Here is an 18,816-nt window from a genome sequence, read left to right on the forward strand (position 1 = left end):
GGTTGCACTTCAGTCCCACGCTCTTGATCTACAGTCACCCGGTGCAGAGGGAAGCGGACAGGTTGGAGGACCTCCTTGTGGGCCTGCTCCTGGGCCTGGCTAAAAGAGCCATCAATTGGTCCAGGCAGCGGGCGGTTGAGGAGGTCGTCCAGCCGGATTGCCTGCCTCTCTTCCGCGGCCATGTTCGCGCCCGGGTGGCCCTGGAGATGGAGCACGCTGTGTCCGCCGGCGCGCTTGAGTATTTCCGCGACCGGTGGGCGCCGCGGGGACTGGAGTGCATTATCAACCCGGAAAACCAAATTTTAATTTGATTTGTTAAGTTTTAGTTGAACTTTTGTTTATTTACAGTCCAATTGGGTTTTTTTGGGGGTCCAAACAAAAAGAGTACCCTCTGTTCAGTAAATACCTGTTATTATTGTTCTCCTGCAGTCCATGTATTATTTATACTCGGACACTGCAGTAATGATGAAAGATGCAGGATGATAGGAAGGGCAGGGGATGCAAGTTGAGAAAGGGTTAGCAGGAAGCATGAGTGATGGGGAAAGAGATGAGAAGAAAGCCACTGAGGGCCACAAGCCAAATTTTCCCTCAAAAATGCTGGCCTGCTGGCTTGTTTCCCTGACATGCCAAACCACATGATACCACCCATCACCTTCCATTAGAAAGAAAAGAAAAAGAGAGATAAACAGAAGAGTGAGAGATAAGCAAAAAGAGACATGGGGAGGAAAAGATGACGAGAAAGAGAAAGAACCAGAGATAAAAGCAACATGAAGACATTGAAGAAAGGCAAGATAGAGCCATCTTCTTTAACTTATCACGTAGACTGTTATGAGAGATCCACACGTTCGGCAAAAAATGTTTGAACACTCTATACAAAATTGCAATCCCCAACTTCCTTGGAATTTTTTTTTCCAAAATTAAAGGTATGGATTACATTCATGTAATTTTTAAAGTGTCTTTCTATCTCCAGAAATAATTGTTGCAGAAAGAAATGTTATTATTCTGAAATGTGTAATGAGAAAACTCTAAAGGTAGAGAGGAAGTTGAAGCTTACCAGCTTCACAATGGAAAAACCGCGCATGTGCGGAAATTTGAATGGGCTGCGTAGCCGTTAAAGGGGCCATTATTAGGGGAAAAATTGAAACTCCCATTTTTTGCTGGCCAGGTTTTTTTTACAATTTTAATTAAACATCTGTACAACATGGTATTTTTCTAATTTCATTTTTTGAGACTTCCATACATCTGGGCAATGAGTAATGAACTAGTTATTATGGTTTGGATTTTTTTCATTCCCTAAAAATAAAGAAAGTCTCAGGAAAATAAATTTTAGAACTATAAAATTAGAAAAATAGTATTCTATATATATTTTATAAATATATATTTTAAAGCCTGAGCAGATTTTGATTTAATAACTACTCTAGCCCAACAAGATTCCGATTCTGTATTGCAAAACTTTTGGGAAAAAAAGATAAAAATAAGTAAAATGCAAAAGGGTAGGATTTGAAATTTTAATAGATATATATATGCAGAGTTTTTACACATTTTTAATATACTGAGAAGGGAATTTCAACAAACATTGTGGTATTTCACACAACATTGTGAAATGTAACAGTTTCCAACATCCATACAAACATAAATGGGAATACATAACTGCTAAATCTAGTGTCGAAGCTTTTATGTCTTTGTTGGTTGCTTCGGTGCAGACTATGGTGCTTCATGGGCCACACATAACAATTAAAGCAATATTCCCATAAGTTTGCATAAATTGAAAACTGCAGATTTCTTGGTTAACTGATTCAAGATTTATCCAACAATCAGGCAATAGTGCTAAGAGCAGTCCTTTCCAAACCTGGCCTAAAACATTCAAAATCCATCGAATAAGAAGTATAAGCACAAATAGAATTGAGTTGCCTAGGTTTCATGGGCCAAATTGCCAGAGTTTGCAGGCCCGATATGGTTCATGGGCCATCTTGTTTGTACTCTCTGAGTTAGATGGATTCTGACTTAAAAGAACAAGAAATTTAATATTTTAAACTGTTGCAGTTCATGTTATCAGTTCGATAAAGTGCCACATAATAGAATTATTAGCACAATGGTAGCCCATGGGATTAAAGGGACACTGGCAGCATGGATACAAAACTGGCAATGGGATAGAAAGATAGAAAGCAGAGAGTAGTGAACAGTTATTTATTAGGAACAAAGCTCTTTTTGATATATATTAATGACCTGGATTTGGGTATAGGAGGCAACATTTCAAAATTTGCAGATCACACAAAATTTGGAAATGTAGTTAACAGTGAGGATAGTGGCAAACTTCAGGAGGACATAGACAGACTGGTGAAATGGGTAGACACATGGTAGATGAAATTTAATGCAGAGAAGGAAGAATGAGGATAATATAAACTAAATGGTGCCATTTTAAAGGGGCTGCAGGAACAGAGAGAGCTGGGGATTCACATACACAAATCTTTGAAGATGGCAGGACAAGTTGATAAAGCTGTTGAAAAAGCATACAGGATCCTGGGCTTTATAAATAGAGGCATAGGGCTCAATTTTAAATCAGCCATCAGGCGGGCTTTGAGGCGTGTGGGGTTTAAAATCGCAAAACCTGGGGGTCAGGACCCCCCCTGCCTGGTTCCTGACACCTGGCCATTTTAACCCAGGTGTGTCTGATGGTCCCGAATCAATCCCGCCTGCAACTGGTGGGACTGGTCTTTAGGGCCCTTAAACAGCACTAATTGGCCTTTATAATCCCATTTTAACAGGCCCTTGCCTGTTTAACCCTTTTCCCACGTAAAACACGCCTGGTGGGGATCACGCCTGTGAAACCTGGCGTGAGCACTATTGGCTTGCTGACTATCAGCTGCAGGTCAACCATTAAAGAGGAGATTTGATCAGTCATCATTTGCAGGTGGCAGGACTTTGTTGTCTCAGGCCTGGGGCAACTTTTACCAGGTTTAACCACACCTGTGGAAGGTTGGAGCCTCACACACTTCTCCAGTGTGACCTCCTGCGAAACCCCTCTCGCCACCCTCACTCAGCGCTTCCTCAACTGAGGCATCTACCAGAAGCATGGGAGGCCTTTTTTTCCTTCCCTTCTTGGCATTAGAGGACCTCCAGCACCAGGCGCGGCAGCAGCAGAACCAGGAACAACAGCATCAGCAGCAGCAGGAGCGCCAGGCTGCTGCTCACCCACCTGAGGCAGCACAGGCCAGAAGGGACCAGCGCATGGAAGCCCATCGGCGCAGGAGATACCCCCCAGACAGGGTCTACAGACACAGGGTCAGCTACCTCAACATGACTGAGCAGCAGTGCCAAAGGCAGCTCCAACTTTCGCGACAGATAGTGACTGACATCTGCGCAATGATACAGCAAGACCTGCTGCCCAGAGGACCAGGTGGACACTCCATACCAGTGGCCATCAAAGTCACCACTGCACTCAACTTTTTGGCCTCAGGCTCATTCCAGGGATCATCAGCAGACATCAGCAGCATCTCCCAGTCAGCCACACACACTTGCATCATGCAGGTAACCGATGCCCTCTTTGCCCTCGCGCACAATCACATCCATTTCACCAGGGATCGTGCAAATGTGACGGCGCGAGCGGTTGGATCAGCTCATCTGGCAGACTTTCCAAGGGTGCAGGGCATCATTGACTGCACACATGTGGCCCTTAGGGCACCCCATCGCAAGCCAGGTATTTTTGTCAACCGCAAGGGCTTCCACTCCCTTAACGTTCAGCTGGTGTGTGACCACAGGAAGGAGATTTTGCATGTTTGTGCCAAGTACCCTGGCAGTTGCCATGACTCCTTCATACTGCGCCAGTCTAGTGTGCCTCCACTATTCAGGCCACCAGACCAACTTCACGGATGGCTACTTGGAGACAAGGGCTATCCCCTGAGGACGTGGCTAATGACGCCGTTGAGGAGGCCAGCCAACGAAACTGAGGAGCGCTACAACTCCAGCCACATTTCCACCAGATCCATAATCGAGCAAACCATCAGCTTGCTGAAGATGCGCTTCAGATGCCTGGATAGATCAGGTGGAGCCCTACAGTACTCAGCAGCCAGGGTCTCCAGAATCGTCGTGGTTTGCTGTGCACTCCACAACATGGCATAGCGTCGTGGCTTGCAGATTCCTGAGGACCAAGTGGCTCCTCACATACCCTCCTCAGATGATGATGATGATGAGGAGGAGGAGGAGGAGGAGGGCGAAAACGAGCATCCTGCAGAGGCCCATCAACCAGCGGCAGCATTACGTGAGAACATTGCTGCCCAGGATGCAAGGAACGCACTCATCCTGTCCAGATTTGCTTAGCCTAGTAAATCAAACTCTTTTGCCTCGCAGCTTCTTACCTGAGCATCGACAATGGCCAAACCCTGTGGATTCCGAGCTATTTGACCAGCATCCTGACAACTGCAAGTAATCCTAAGCCCGCAATGTGAAAGCCCCATTCGCGAAATGACACACGCCGAACTGCAGCAGTTGCCATCAGAAATTTTATGCAAAACAAACTGATGGCATTTTTACAAAATACACATTTCACCCAAGTGACTACCCTTGTGACTACTTGTGCTTTATTTTCCTCTTACGCATGCTCCTACGTAGTGGTTCCCCTGTGGCTTCAGCAGAAGTGGAGGCCCCTTGCTCACTTTCCTGCTGCTCCTGTCTCGACACCTTTGGCGGGCGTCCTCTGGGGTGGCGAGCCTGTGAGGGCTCGTCAGCAGTCTGCTGCTCCTGCGGCTGTGCAGGGGTTGAGACGTCTATCTCACTTGGGTGTGGACTCCGGCGGGGCTCTGACCGAAGGCTCTGCAGTGGCATGGAAGTGTGAGTGCTTGGAGAGGAACCCCCACTTCCTTGAGGTGTGCCACCAACCTCCCTCTCATGGATCAGTCCCCCTCAGTGCCTGCAAGTGGCTTGAGAGCACCTTGCTGCACATCAGGGGGGACATGGGGATCCGTATCTGCAATGGCAGTCCTACTCAGAAGGACTTCCATGAAGGTCTGGTTTCTCTGTTCAATAGATGCCCATCGCTCCTCAAGAGATGTCATTCTATTCTGAACACTCACCATGTTTTCCATACCCTGGCGACTAACCTCCTCCATGGCCGTAGCCTTCCTCTCCTCTACCGTAGCCATCCTCTCCTCTACGGTAGCCAGCCTTACCACGGAGGCAGCAATCATTTCCACGTAGGTAGCCATCCTTGCCGTGTTGATGCGTTCATGCGCCACTGACTCTACAAAGGCTCTGCTCATGTTCGCTATGGACTCCTCCATTCGCTCCACACTCGCAGTGACCCTGGAGACAAAACCTGCCAGAGACTCCTGCATCTGTGCATGGAGTTCCATCACCTCTGATCTTACGGATGGACCCAGAGGCAGAGGGTCGACATGCAGCTGAGCTGAGCTGGCAGAGTCCTGCGCCCTCCGATGAGGACTCTCCACTGCTGTCCCTGTCTCCACAATCTGCTGATGCTCACCTGTGAGCTGTGATACACCAGGTGGCAACTCTACTCTATGCCCCAAAGGTCCCACCAAGGTGTGATTGTCTGCGCTGGTGCTGGGTGCGCTTATTTCTGCTGACGCTGCGACCTCAGAGGTTGCAGATTCCTCTGAGGAGTCTGGCTGCTCAGGCTCTTCCTCCTGCACACTGGGGACGGGGGCTCACGATGGTCCTGTGGGGGAGTCAAGGAAAAAGTTAGAGATGTGATGCCAAGGTTACATGCACATTGCATTTTGCAGATGATCATAAGTCCATATGATGCAGCTTCGGAATCATTATCAGCGACTCATGCAATGCCAATGAGAGAGATGGAAAAATATTCTGTCACCAGCTTGCGGGGATGCACCTGTCTGTCCTTCCCCAACTTCCGCATCTCTGTCAGCCCCGACAATCTCCAGGACGGCTTCCTCCCAGGGGGTGAGCTGGGCTAATGAGGGTGCCCCTCTTCCTGTCCTGGCTCGCTCTCTCCTGTTGTGAGCTCTCTTTTCCTGCAATGAGGGAGACAAATGGAGGTTGAGTGAGAATGAAGGAGTGAGTGTAGAGATTGCATAGCATGGATATTTAGAAGGAGACAAAGATGGAGTGAGGTTGCAAGACCAAGGGCCCTCCCTGTGTGTTGTCAGTTGTGTTCAAAGCATCAGAGTGAGAGGGAGTGTGAGGGCTGCATGGTCAAATAGTTAGGTGAATGTGAGCTAGAGAGGGAATGGCTAAGGGTGCATGGGTGCGAGTGTCAAGTGGGATGTGGAGGAAGAGATTGCTAAAGCTGAGTGCTGGTGAGGAAAGGCAATGGGGATCAGATTGAGGGTGACGGAAACTTCATACTTACTTTTCCAGTGCGATGAAGGTCATGGAATCTTTTCCTGCACTGCATCCAGGTGCGCCGTGTGAGCCCCAAGGAGTTGACTTGACCTGCCACCTGTAGCCACACAGCCTTGGTCCGACTGGGAGGCCTCTTCCTCCCTGAAGAATGGAACAGGACCTCCCTGTGGGCCCTAGCACCATCCAGCAATGCCTGGAGTGAAGCCTCATCAAATTTTGGGGCAGCTCTTGCCCTCCCGCTGGCCATTGCTCCAGCAGGCTCCCGTGCCATCTTAATGGTAAAGTTTGGAAGCCTGCAGAAGATGCAAGACTTGCTGTGGACCTTAAAAGCAGCAGCAATGATGATGTCATATTCTGCGACTTTCTGACTAGAAATACTCAATTGCCAAGGGTTCCCACATGTTAGAAATCAATTGGCCAATTGAGTTAAAATTGCATCAATCTCACAGACCCATTTTGGTTCATGTGGGAAACACTAAATTCGGGGAACCCGACAATTCCCCGCACCGGAGTTAAAATTGACCCCATAGAGTACAAAAGCAAGGAAGTTATGCTAATCCTTTATAAATCACTTACTAGGCCTCAGCTGGAGTATTCTGTCCAATTCTAGCCACCACACCTTTGGAAGGATATCAAGACCTTGGAGAGGGTGCAAAGGGGAATTACTAGAATTTTTTAAAAATTTGTTTATGGGATGTGGGCGTTGCTGGCAAGGTCAGCATTTATTGCCCATCCCTAATTGCCCTTGAGAAGGTGGTGGTGAGCCGCCTTCTTGAGCCGCTGCAGTCCGTGTGGTGAAGGTACTCCCACAGTGCTGATAGGTAGGGAGTTCCAGGATTTTGACCCAGCGACGATGAAGGATCGGCGATATACTTCTAAGTCAGGCTGGTCTGTGACTTGGAGGGGAACTTGGAGGTGGTGGTGTTCCAACGTGCCTGCTGCCCTTGTCCTTCTAGATGGAAGAGGTCGCGGGTTTGGGAGGTGCTGCCGAAGAAGCCTTGGCGAGTTGCTGCAGTGCATCATGTAGATGGTACACACTGCAGTCATGGTACGCCGGTGGTGGAGGGAGTGAATGTTTAATGTGGTGGATGGGGTGCCAATCAAGCAGGCTGCTTTGTCCTGGATGGTGTCGAGCTTCTTGAGTGTTGTTGAAGCTGCACTCATCCAGGCAAGTGGAGCGTATTCCATCACACTCCTTACTTGTGCCTTGTAGATGGTTGAAAGGCTTTGGGGAGTCAGGAGGTGAGACACTCACCACAGAATACCTAGCCTCTGACCTGCTCTTGTTGCCACAGCATTTATGTGGCTGGTCCAGTTAAGTTTCTGGTCAATGGTGATCCCCAGGATGTTGATGGTGGGGGATTCGGCGATGGTAATACCGTTGAATGTCAAGGGGAGGTGGTTAGACACTCGCTTGTTGGAGATAGTCATTGCCGGGCACTTCTGTGGCGCGAATGTTACTTGACACTTATCAGCCCAAGCCTGAACGTCATCCAGGCCTTGTTGCATGTGGACATGGACTGCTTCATTATCTGAGGAGTTGTGAATGGCGCTGAACACTGTGTAGTCATCAGCGAACATCCCCATTTCTGACCTTGTGTTGGAGGGAAGGTCATTGATGAAGCAGCTGAAGATGGTTGGGCCTAGGACACTGCCCCGAGGAACCCCTGCAGCAATGTCCTGGGGCTGTGATGATTGACCTTCAACCACCACAACCATCTTCCTTTGTGCTAGGGATGACTCCAGCCAGTGGAGCGTTTTCCCCTCAATTCCTATTGACTTCAGTTTTACTAGGGCTCCTTGATGCCACACTCGGTCAAATGCTGCCTTGATGTCAAGGGCAGTCACTCTCACCTCACCTCAACTCTGGAATTCAGCTCCTTTGTCCATGTTTGGACCAAGGCTGTAATGAGGTCAGGAGCCGAGTGGTCTTGGGAGAACCCAAACTGGGCATCAGTGAGCAAGTTATTGGTAAGTGCCGCTTGATTGCACTGTCGATGACACCTTCCATCACTTTGCTGATGATTCAGAGTAGACTGATGAGGGGGTAATTGGCCGGGTTGAATTTGTCCTGCTTTTTGTGGACAGGACATACCTGGGCAGTTTTCCACATTGTTGGATAGATGCCAGTGCCACAAAACACGATGGGGGGGGTGTCCTGACTGTGTGGTGGTCACTTCTACCAATGCTGTCATGGACAGATGCATCTGCGACAGGTAGATTGGTGAGGATGAGGTCAAGTAGGTTTTTCCCTCGTGTTGGTTCTCTCACCACCTGTCACAGGCCCAGACTGGCAGCTATGTCCTTCAGGACTCGGCCAGCTCAGTCAGTAGTGGTGCTACCGAGCCACTCTTGGTGATGGACATTGAAGTCCCCCACCCAGAGTACATTCTGTGCCCTTGCTACTCTCAGTGCTTCTTCCAAGTGGTGTTCAACATAGAGGAGTACTGATTCATCAGCTGAGGGAGGGCGGTAGGTGGTAATCAGCGGGAGGTTTCCTTGCCCATGCTTGACCTGAAGCCATGAGTCTTCATGGGGTCCGGAGTCAATGTTGAGGCCTCCCAGGGCCACTCCTTCCCGACTGTATACCACTGTACCGCCACCTCTGGTGGGTCTGTCCTGCCAGTGGGACAGGACATACCCAGGGATGGTGATGGAGGAGTCTGGGACATTGGCTGAATGGTATGATTCTGTGAGCATGACTATGTTAGACTGTTGCTTGGCTAGTCTGTGGGACAGCTCTCCCAATTTTGGCACAAGTCCCCTGATGTTGGTGAGGACTTTGAAGGATCGACTGGGCTGGGTGTGCTGTGGTCGATGACGGGTTGTCCATCCGGTTTTATTCTTATTGTTTTTCGTAGTGGTTTTTTACAACTGAGTGGCTTGCCAGGCCATTTCAGAGGGCAGTTAAGAGTCAACCACATTGCTGTGGGTCTGGAATTACATACAGGTCAGACCGGGTAAGGACGGCAGATTTCTTTCCCTAAAGGACATTAGTGAACCAGATGGGTTTTTATGACAATCCAATAGTTTCATGGTCACCATTACTGATACTAGCTTTTTATTCCAGATTTATTTAATTAACTGAATTTAAATTCCCCAGCTGCTGTGGTGGGATTTGAACTGTCGTCACCGGATCATTAACATTACCACTATGCTACCGTTTAGTGGATATCTAGTGGGTAAGTACCGCAACTTCATGGTGTTCAATGTAATTCAATGCCGAGTCTCTCGGCGAGATACTTTTATCGTGAAGCTTCTGGAGGAGCAGGGCATCTCGGACAGCAACTTCCTGATATCCACGTTTAACTGTGCATGTGCGGCCGCTGGAAGGTGCTGTCCAATTTACTCTTTAATAAAGGCGAGCACTGATAGCTTCACTGTAATTTCTACTGCAAAATCCAGACCCAAGTATTGGTGGAAAGGCCCACCCGATGGAGTTTGGTTTGGCAACCTGTTGTATGTCCACTTCGGGGGGTGGGGCACGGAATTGGTAATTTGGCCAGAATTTAAAAGATCACTTTTTGTTTCCTCGAACGAGCCTGTATGACACTCTTTACCCTCTTCCATTATCACTTTATAACCCTGTTGGCAATGTGTAAACTGCTACTAACATGTGATCTATTGTTTGGAAAAGAAATCTCGCTTATTGTCTGGAATGGGCAGGGTGCCGAATCATGCCTGATTGTTGGTTAGATAGTCTCAAGCATAGCATAAGGTTACCACATTTTGCTGTGTCCAAACTGGACAGAGGTGGGATCATGGCTTGAGTTGTAATTATTTCCTTATTAATGCTGGAAATTAGTTAAAACTTTCAGATCAATGCCTCCATGGTATAAAGCACAGGGCAGTGAGAGGAAATGGTGTTTAGATTCTATAAGGGAGATTTTCAACTGCTGGCCACTTGTTTCTCCTCTGAAAAATGAGTGATAAAAAGGTTGTTGGGCACCTAGTGCACCCATCTGCCCACCTGAATCAACTTTCAGGTAAGCCTTTAAATAGAGGCCCAGCATTCAGACCCAAATTAGGTGGAAGGCTGTTTAGTTATGCAAATTAGAGCCTGTTGCAGGATCCTAATTGCAACCATCAAAGAGAAATGAGCAGAGCTTGCATGGTGCATGGAAGTCCTCCGGCCCTGAGAGGCCTAATTGGTGATCGATAAAGGGACCGCTGGAGGCTCTCCAAAAAGGTACATTTTATCAGTAAATGCTGGAAATACTCAGGTCAGGCAGCATCTGTGGAGAGAGAAACAGAGCTAAGGTTTCAGGTCAATGACCTTTCGTCAGAACTGGAAAAAGTTAGAGATATAACAGATTTTAAGCAAGTTCGGGGTCGGGGGCGGGGGAGGGGAGGAAAGAACAAAAGGGAAGGTCTGTGATGGGGTGGAAGGCAGGAGTGATTAAAAGACAAAAGGGATGATGGTGCAAGGCAAAAGGAGATGGTAATGGGACAAGAAACAAAAAGATGAGTCTAGAAGAGGTGTAAATGTGAATGGCAGAATCAACAACAGCTGCCATGTGAAAATATAGGGGCAGAGGTTATGGTCTGAAATTGTTGAACTCGCTGTTGAGTCCAGAAGGCTGTAAAGCGCCTAATCGAAAGATGAGGTACTGTTCCTTGAGCTTACATTGAGCTTCATTGGAACAGTGCAAGAGGCCGAGGACGGAAATGTCAGAGTGGGAGTGGGAGTGGAGTGGAGTGGAGAATTAAAGTGACAGGTTACTGGAAGCTCGGGGTCATGCTTGTGGACTGAACAGAGGTGTTCCACAAAGCGATCACCCAATCTGCGTTTGGTCTCCCCGATGTAGAGGAGACTGCATCGTGAGCAGCGAATACAGTATACTGTACTAAATTGCAAGAAGTACAAGTAAATCGCTGTTTCAACTGGAAGGGGTGTTTGGGGCCCTGAACAATAGGAAGGGTGGAGGTAAAATGGCAGGTGCTTCATCCCCTGCGCTTGCACGGGAAGGTGCCTCCCATACCCACGGCACCTTCCCTACTCCAATACAGCGCCAGTTCGATGTCCAAACCAAAGGTCTACCCCATATTTTCCTCTGTCTGCTAATTTTAGCAAAAAAGTGGATGTGAATTAAAGGTTGCATACTGATAAAATGTTAACAGGCTATCCGCTACTGTTTAACTCTGGTCTGAGTATTCCTTCGCTTTCAAAAACGGATTAACAAACATTTATGCGAAGCTCGGAAAAGAAAATTGTACTTTTTGAGACTGCTTTAGAGTCCTGTCATGAAAAACTTCTGGTGAATGATGTGGCTAACAAACTACTACTGGCAGTGGATCTACTGCAACAGAACCAGCTATCTGGGCTTGGAGGAGCACTGAATGACCAGGTGCAAGCTTAACAGAATAGACTGGGACACCTGGTTCAGAAAGAACTGCAGGGGCAGTCAATCATCTACTCTATATTGCCCATGGCAGCGAAGGTCATTACTTCAAGTTTTATGTCACAGAATCCTTCAAGGCACCCATGGGGGAACATCACAGGTGTCAGCTGCTTTTGTGCACACTGTTCCATTAAGGAGGTAACTGTTTCACCATACATCCACCAAAATACATTTCAGCAGTTACCAAAAGTAGTTAAATATTTTCCTAAATGTCTACATTCCTTAAGGTATAAGCCATTATTGGCTGTAGGCATGTAGACATTTGTGCACCCACAAACAACCCTATGATAGCTCTGAGGTTTTGCCACACTGCAGATTGCCTTTGGAATTATGATCAAAATCAGAGAAGCAATCAAAACCCACGACCTGAATTGACCCCCCTGCTGATTAGGCTCTTCCGCTCTTCCACCACACAGTCCAGAGTCCCTCAGTTCTGCCACAATCATCTTAATCCACAGAAATGACAAGTGTCCAGCATGTGCACATCCTAACAGGCCCATATTACCCCTTAACTGCAATGACAGTGTCCCGGCCTTCAGGCTAGACAAAATAGTCCCTAGAATAGTCAACTCCAACTAAACTGGTTTCACACATGAGAACTGATGCAGCACTGTAACAACACACTAAACCTGGTGGCCTGCATGAACACAGAAAGGGGCTTCTATTGACTAGAATGGAGCTTCTTATTCGCTGTGCTTGTGTAAATGGCCTTTAGGGACACTTTCAAATGATGCGTTAAAATTGTTTATTCCAACCCTTCAATATCAGTGAGCTGGTGGCACTTTTGCCTCTGAGTCAGAATACTCCAGGACTTGCGCGCATAGTCTAGGCTGGCAGTCCAGTTCAATACTGAGACAGGTGCGGCCCTTTGGATGAGGCATTAAAACTTATGCCCCAACTGCCTTTTTAGGTGGATGTAAAAGATCCCATAGCACTATTCGAGGTAGAACAGGGAGTTCTCCCAGTGTTCTGATCGACATTCCTCACAACCAAAATCACCATAAACAAATTCCCATATCATTTAACTCAACACCACCAACAACGTGCATTTATATAGCGCCTTGAACATAGAAAAATGTCACACAGCGGCGTAATGAAAAACATGGACGCTGAGCCAGAGAAGGAGATATTAGGAGGGGTGACTAAAAGCTTGGTCAAAGAGATGGGTATTAAGGAGGAGATGGGGTGAGAGATGGTCAGGTTTAGGGAATGAATTGCAAAGTGTGGGGGCCTCTGCAACTGAAAACACGGCTACCAATGGTGGGACAAAGGGAGGGGGGCATACACAAGTAGCCATAGTCATAGGAACGGAGAGTTTGGGGGTAGCAGTTGTAGGCTGGATTTCATTACTGTTTGTGGGATCTTTCTGTGTTTAAAATAGCTGTCATGTTTGCTTACATAACAGTCACTTCAAAGTAATTCACTCAGATCTTTCTAGAGATGTAACAAGCAAATCATTACATGTCCTCCACAGTCCCCCAACAAGGGACCAGACAGAGTTGCCACCCATTTCATCTCATTTGTTATGCCAATAGAATCCCTAATTACAGCATTTTGGGAAAAATCTTTGCATCCATGGGATGCAGGCTGGTGGGTTAGAACACAAAACTCTATGGAAGTGACACCCTGCTTTATATCAGCAACTTCACTTCACTCCCCACTATCTTCCAGTCCAACAAAGGGGGTTATTTTCTGGGGGGTCAGCGGGCACAATCGGTGGTGGGTTGGGTGGGAAAGTGTTTTTTTTTGACAGCGGGTCGGGACCCCGCTGTCATCCCGCCGCCACGTGCCTTTACCAAATGTTAGGTCTGTCAAGGCTGAGCAGACCTGACACGCGGAGGCGGGGGAGGCAATTCAGGTCATTATGACCTTGTTAACAGAGGATTGACAACAATTTTGAGCTCACCTTTAGAATTTACCAGCTCGCCAACGGGGTCCACGCTGCTCGGGGATCACGTCTTTTAAGCTGGGCGGGAGTTGAATGGCTATGGAATCATTTCATTACTTGACAGCTTGAAATGTGCTATAAAAGCTCCCATCTCCCAGCTGTTTACTTTCCAAGCTCAGAAGCTGTTGCTTACTGCATTTGGAAGACAAATTGAGCTTTATGCAGGTTGCAAGTGTTTCGAGCAAACTCTCTATCTAGTGTCACCTCATTGGAACAACCTCTCTAACGATTGACAGATCGCTTCTATCACCTGCCATCTATTCCATCAGCATGGGTACGGTTTATACTCTCTCACCTTGGTCCTCAGAATCTGACCATGATCAGCTGCAACACCACCATCTCCAGGCACACCAGCAGCACCAACATCATACCAACAGATCAGAGGGCATCAGCACCAGACCACATTGCTGCCCGGGATGGCCTCACCATGGCCACATTTACTTCACTTGACACTGCACACCCTGGCTGCCACATGATGCACCAGGTTGGCACCACCCCACACCAACATAAAGCATCCCTACAATGCCCAAGCCATACCTTTCACATTCATCAGCATTGCGGGGGGTGTCATTACTTTTTTTAAATTTGTTAATGGGATGTGGGCGTCGCTGGCAAGGCCAGCATTTATTGCCCATCCCTAATTGCCCTTGAGAAGATGGTGGTGAGCTGCCGCCTTGAACTGCTGCAGTCCGTGTGGTGAAGGTACTCCCACAGTGCTGTTAGGTAGGGAGTTCCAGGATTTTGACCCAACGATGATAAAGGAATGGCGATATACTTCTAAGTCAGGGTGGTGTGTGACTTGGAGGTGGTGGTGTTCCCATGTGTCTGCTGCCCTTGCCCTTCTAGGTGGAAGAGGATTATGGCGGGACGGGGTACCACAGCAGGGGATTACGGTGGGGGGAAGGAACCATAGCAGGGGATTATGGCAGGAGAGACAGAAGCAGCTGTGGTGAGCTCAAATGTGGGTGGTACTGTAGAGAATAGCACCACCTATCCTGAAGAGACAGCTTGAAGGTCTCACAGGTAAGTGAACAATTGCAGCACCAACCTTGGAGGGCAACCTTGAAAAACTCAATCAGAGGTAATTTAATTACGACAGCAAAGTGTGACAGACAAATGTGACGGAAAAGCATAATGCTGAAAAATGTGAATCAGTAATTCTGCACGTACACAGACTTATGAGGGCCGATTTTAACCCCACACGCCCGACGAAAACAGGGGGTGGGGCAGGGGGGTTTAAAATAGAGGCAGTGTCCTGCCTTCCGGCTTGGTGCTGCATTCTCACCGGCCAAAATTTTAACTCCAGAGATTTGGGAGGCGAGGTCAGGGTCCAATGATGTCAATTGAACCCCGACTAGATTTTAATGCCCAGTTGTGTGTTCGGCACCTGGCGCCACGTGGGAGTAGGCTCAATAGGACAGATAAGGTAAACTACCGTAAAAAAAATTAAGTTTCCACGTGGGCCAGGAGGAGAGCTCATCCAGGTCCCACAAGGAAACTTTAGCCCTCTCCTGCCCTGGGCTCCACCCACTCCCTTTAAATGTCTCCAGAACCCCCTCATGATTTACACTTGCCGGGGAATATTCCCGTGGATCCCCGGCGGCGGCCTCCTGCCGTGCTCGGCCACAGGCGCCATGTCATTGACGCCAGGTTCAGGTGGGAGTCGGACCTAACTTATTTAAATAAGGTCTGGGAGTTAAACTGGCCCAGGCCCCACATTGGTAAACCAGAGCGAGTCTGACACTCACCCCTAACCACCAGTTAAAATTGGAGCTATAATGTATTATAGATAGAAAATGGACCTGATTTCATCTCCTTGTCCAAGGTCTTTAGACTGGAGCACAACTCCAAGTAACAAAGCAGGCACGTACACATCTTATTGCTGTGCTAAAGCACAATTCTCGCGGTTAGGTTTCAGATGTAACTTGGGTGAACTTTATTTCTAAAGTTGAGATAATAGATCATCTGATCCCTCGTAATTGCAATTTGTACTTTGTAAGTCTTGAGACATTTTTCTACTTTATTAAAGAAATTAATCTGCATCTCTTTGACGTTCTGTGTGCTATCTCAAGTTAGTTTCTTGAGACTGATGAAGGATTTCGGCACATTAATGCCTGTGGGAAAACAGCTCTGATCCTCTGGGTGACCCTTCTCCAGGCATTATTCCATTTACACAAACTGAATATTTGGCCTAATTAGGGACTGTGACAGATTAAAGCAAGCACCTTGTTTTTCCTGTCTTTAACTTTTACATCCCATTTATAATCCAGAAAAGTGGCTTAATATGTAAGCCGATCAAATAATTAACCCTTATTGTGCTGGTGTAAGTTCTTAGGATTTCCAACTACTGTATATTATAAGCGTGAACATTAAAATAGCACTATAATTTTGAATATTTGTTACAGTGCTACCAATGTACACACCCATACAGAAGGATACATGACACCTTTAATGAGTACTTACTGTGGAATAATTAAGTTAACTTCATAACATATTTTTGAAAACCAAATCATATTTGTATATTCTACCGTTTTGATAATTTTGCTGCCTGTTGTTTCACATGTAAGACAATTCATAGAATGATACAGCACAGCACAAAAAAAATTGCCCATGTGGTTGATAGTGAGGAAGAAAGCTGTAGACAGCAGGAAGATATCAATGGACTGGTCAGGTGGGCAGAAAAGTGGTAAATGGAATTCAATCCGGAGAAGTGTGAGGTAATGCATTTGGGGAGGGCTAACAAGGCAAGGGAATACACAATAAATGGTCGGATACTGAGAAGTGTACAGGAACAGGGGGACATTGGAGTGCATGTCAACAGATCCCTGCAGGTAGCAGGACAGGTAGATAAGGTGGTTAAGAAAGCATACGGGATACTTTCCTTTATTAGCCGAGGCATAGAATATAAGAGCAGGGAGGTTATGTTTGAACTGTATAAAACACAGAACTGCGTATAGTTCTGGCCACCACATTACAGGAAAGATGTGATTGCACTAGAGAGGGTACAGAGGAGATTTACGAGGATGTTGCCAGGACTGGAGAATTTTAGCTATGAGGAAAGATTGGATAGGCTGGGGTTGTTTTCTTTGGAACAGAGGAGGCTGAGGGGAGACTTAATTGAGCTGAATACAATTATGAGGAGCCTAGATAGAGTGGATAGGAAGGACCTAGTTCCCTTAGCAGAGGGGTTAATAACCAGGGGCATAGATTTAAAGTAATTGGTAGAAGGATTTGAGGGGAGTTGGAGAACCTTTTTTCACCCAGAGGATGGTGGGGATCTGGAACTCACTGCCTGAAAGGGTGGTAGAGGCAGAAACCCACATCGCATTTTACAAGTACTTGGATATGCACTTGAAGTACTGTAACCTGCAAGTCTACGGACCAAGAGCTGGAAAGTAGGATTAGGCTGGATAGCTCTTTTTCGGCTGGCGCAGACACGCTGGGCCAAATGGCCTCCTTTGCCGTAAATTTCTTTGATTCACAGAAGGAGGCCATTTGGCCCATTTTGCCTGTGCTGGAAATTCTAAATCCAAAATCTCAGTAGTGCTATGTCAGAACATTACAAGAAGTGTGTTGGTTGGTGTGGGGCTTCCCCGCATGCTAGGTATCTGCAATTCTATACAAACATTTAATTTTAATTTTTGACTGGCATTTCTCTTTGTTGCATTTTTTTAAAGCAACTGGAAATATGACATCTTTGAACAGCAGTTAACAAATTTTGGATCATTATCTGATGGATGTATTTTGGTAAGTAACTATGATTACTTATCTTCTCATCACATTACACTGTAAATTAAAGCTCTTTATAAACAGTGCCAGCTTGTATTACATGGGATGTTTGTGGATAACAAAGAGAAATCTGTACGTGAAAAGGGAGAACAGTCCTTCAAAATTAAATGTTTGTCCATTCTGCCTGCCAGCACGGTGGCATAGTGGTTAGCACTGTTGCCTCACAGCGTCAGGGACCCGGGTTCGAATCCGGCCTCGGGTGACTGTCTGTGTGGAGTTTGCACATTCTCCCCGTGTTTGCGTGGGTTTTCTCCGGGTGCTCCGGTTTCCTCCCACAGTCCAAAGATGTGCGGGGTTAGGTTGATTGGCCATGATAAAAATTGACCCTTAGTGTTAGGGGGATTAAATACGTGGGGTTACGGGGATAGGGTGGGATATGTGTTGGTGTAGGGGTTATGGGGATCGGGTGGGACATGTGTCGGTGCAGGCTCGATGGGCCGAAATGGCCTCTATCTGTACTGTGAGGTTTCTGTGATTTCTGTGATCTGTGATAATACTAGGCAAATATTGGATGTACTTTTGCATTTGTAGTCATACCCAAAGTTTTGACTTACGCCAAACACAAACATGGTCAGACACTGAAAATTGTGTTTGTCATACAGGTTACCGGGGTTGGCATGTCCGTGTTATGTTCACATTCTAATTATCAAAGAGGCAGCTGTTCTTCAGTTATCATTGGAGCAACTGAGTTGAATATCCTGGTAATTAAAGAAAAAAGTGTTTTCAGTGAATCTCCCAATACAAAATACCTGAAAGGGTTGTTTCATGCTACGAAGGGTGAACCTTGGCTATAACCTAAATCTGCTTAATGTGAAGCCCTATCTAAAGAAAAAGAGAACTTGCATCAATATAGCACTTTCCATGATCACAGGATGTCCTAGAGGGCTTTACATCCAATTACTTACTTTTCACATGCAACCACTGTTATATAATATAAGCAAAAGCTGCAGCCAATTTGCGCACAAGGATCCATAAACAACAATCAGATGAATGACCAGTTTAATAGTAATTTTGTATTAATAGTTTTGGTTGAGGGATAAGTATTGGCCAGGGCATTGCGACAACTACCCTGCTCTTCTTTGAATAGTGCTATGGAATCTTTTACCTGAGCAGGCAGACAGCGCCTCAGCTTAACGTCTCATCTGAAAGTCTAACTAGATAAGCCTTTAAAGTTAAACTCTAGTGTGTTGCTTTAGCACCAATCAGCATTTTAATGATTGAAAAATAGACTATTTTGTCACCTTGTTTTATATAGTTTACTAGCTGAAGTGCCCGGTGGTGCCGAGGGATTTTTGAGGGCATGTTGTTGTTGGAAGAGAGAGAGAGAGAGAGCGACTGGGGGGAAGAGAGAGCGTG

The 18,816-nt window shown here is 46.7% G+C and overlaps 1 protein-coding gene across 1 annotated transcript in view; it reads right to left on the reverse strand.

The window, feature by feature from the left end:
* Positions 1-1,494: 1,494 nt before the first annotated feature.
* LOC147121161 (deoxyribonuclease TATDN3-like) overlaps positions 1,495-18,816 on the reverse strand; it is an 84,782-nt gene continuing 67,460 nt past the window's right edge. The window contains exon 11 of the mRNA XM_085981253.1: positions 1,495-18,158. The gene's annotated coding sequence lies outside the window, so the exon portion shown is untranslated. The remainder of the gene's footprint in view (positions 18,159-18,816) is intronic.

Source organism: Somniosus microcephalus, chromosome 3, assembly GCF_052327205.1.
Source record: "Somniosus microcephalus isolate GS21.2 chromosome 3, FLI_Smic_1.0, whole genome shotgun sequence".
NCBI classification, from domain to species: Eukaryota; Metazoa; Chordata; class Chondrichthyes; order Squaliformes; family Somniosidae; genus Somniosus; species Somniosus microcephalus.